This window comes from Anomaloglossus baeobatrachus, unplaced genomic scaffold, assembly GCF_048569485.1.
Source record: "Anomaloglossus baeobatrachus isolate aAnoBae1 unplaced genomic scaffold, aAnoBae1.hap1 Scaffold_28, whole genome shotgun sequence".
In the NCBI taxonomy this organism is placed as follows: Eukaryota; Metazoa; Chordata; class Amphibia; order Anura; family Aromobatidae; genus Anomaloglossus; species Anomaloglossus baeobatrachus.
The window spans coordinates 1,043,081-1,045,339 of NW_027442278.1; the positions used below are offsets into that span (position 1 = coordinate 1,043,081).

The window sequence follows — 2,259 nt, forward strand, 5'->3', positions numbered from 1 at the left end:
TCCGTACTGGGTCCCGACAGCTGGCACCCCTCTCCTGGTCCACTTCGGGTCCCACAAGAGGCTGGCCCATTCCTGAGGCCGTGAGTACCACTCACCCCAGCCCCACACAGGGGCTGCTTATGTGACGCCCTGGACTAGCCAGGTGGTCTCAGAGGTAACATCACACACACACACACACCCTCCCCTGGACAGTCAAGATCATTGAAAAAAAAAAAAACCTTGTTGCCACTGTACAGTCTTGATGTCCTCCTGTTTTCGTGGGGAGGGGGTGAGTGGGGTCTGATTGGCTGGTGTGTGTTTGTGTGTGGGAACCTCCCCAAGGGAGAGTTAAATCAGCATCAATAACATGTATGCAGACCTCTGTAACACCCAGGTTTTGCCAGGGCGGCACAGTGCTCTTTGTGCTGCCAACTACTGCTCAGGGTGATGTATATGCCCCATACTCTTAAGGGATGTATATGACGCAGCCTCTCCTGGGATGTATATGCCTCAGTGTTTCCTGTGATGTATATGCCCTAGCTTCTCCTGTGTTGTGTATGCCCCCAGCCTCTCCAGACCAAGACAAACATGGAAATGTAGTGGTGAGAATCAAAATGATCCATCTCACCGAACATCACAGTCTCTCCAGCCACCACTCTGGGGCTGATTTTATTAATTATTTTAACAAATATAGCCTGGTCGTGTTCAAGTTGATAATTTGGTGTGGCCCCCGTTGGTTGGTAGAAAATTCCAAATGGTCCCCGGCAGTAAATAGGTTCCCAAACCCTGTTTGAAAGTTTTGTCCAAAAATGTAAGCAACAGCGAAAATAAACTAGAAAGATTTATGTGACATACAAAACAAAAAAAAACATTTAAATCACAAACATTCACATTTAGTGGCCCTGCTGTTGGGCTGCCAAAAACTGTTCCAGCATCTCCCCATGACGCCGGACGGCTTCTGACAAACGCCGTTGTGATTCCACCAGGTCCTGTAGTGTGGGGATTTCTGTGGAGGGAATGGGAAAAGTTAACCATCCTTGTTCCAACATCGAACTGTCAGGTATATGTTTTTGGTTGACCACTTACGGTTCTGGGGTTCATCACCTTCTTCCTCTGAGGCGCTGATGGCCCAACCAGATCCTGTGGCTAGGGAACACAAATCAAATATTAGTACACGACAGCCCACCATCATTTAAACATCCCTGTATCCTTTACAACTTGTAGGGACACCATGTTATGTGCATAAATTACAGGAAGGGTAGCCTGCACAAAACTCACCAACTGATGCGGGGGAGAAGGCATCGTTAGAAGGAGAAGTATGGGGAGACAGGGTAGAAGGTGGTGATGGGGTTGAAGGAAGAGATGGGGTTGCAGCAGGTGATGGGGTTGGAGAAGGAGAGGGTGTCCCAGCAGGCGCAGCAGGCGGAGGTGGTGGATCTGCAGCAGGAGATGGTGGAGCCGGCGGGGATGGTGGATCCGCAGCAGGAGATGGTGGAGCTGGCGGAGATGGTGGATCCACAGCCGGAGAGGGTGGAGATGGTGGAGCTGCCTGTGCAGCTGGAGGTGGTCCTAGGTATAGGAGAAAACTTTTATTGAGCGCATAACTCCAGGCCACTATGGCTTACGCTTACTTTACACCATACAATTCTGCATACGATATCGTATGTGATGTGACACGCCCCCATCTTATGTGCGACAACTGAAATTTGTTGACCGTGTCGCACCTATGCTTTGTTCCTGTCACAAGTACTTACCCTTCTATACGACCATCCATACGTAAGAAGCGGGACGCAGGTAAGTTGCAGTTCATCATTCCCGGGGTGTCACACACTGCGATGTGTGCTGCCTCGGGAACATTGAGCAACCAGACGTTCAATTTTTAGTAATTGAACGACGTGTATGCGATGAACGGTTATTCGTTTAATCGTAATCGCATGTAGGTTTTACAGACTACAATATCTCTAACGATGCCGGATGTGCATCACTTACAACGTGACCCCGCCGACACATCGGTAGATATATTGTAGCATGTAAAGCCCGTGTATAGCCTGCTTTTTTACATATGTTTGACAAACCTTTTTCTAGGGGCACCAGACACATGGGGACCACTTGCCTCAAAGCAGCAAACATGCTGCATTCATTGGAAAAACAAGGCACAAAAATCAATCACTTAAATTATTCTATTTTATTCTGTTCTGTAAATAGTATAACATATGGCTTGTACTCAAGGCTTCTAATGTCACTCTGATATGCACCGAGATAACAATGATAATCAGAGAT

General features: G+C 47.9%; 1 long non-coding RNA gene across 1 annotated transcript; it reads right to left on the minus strand.

Annotated features, from left to right (window-relative positions):
* Positions 1-960: 960 nt before the first annotated feature.
* Positions 961-1,510, minus strand: LOC142265964 (uncharacterized). Its single transcript, XR_012732154.1, has 3 exons — positions 1,258-1,510; positions 1,066-1,125; positions 961-985 (listed from the first exon to the last, which is right to left on the minus strand). It is a non-coding gene; the product is annotated as an uncharacterized LOC142265964 (long non-coding RNA).
* Positions 1,511-2,259: the final 749 nt, after the last annotated feature.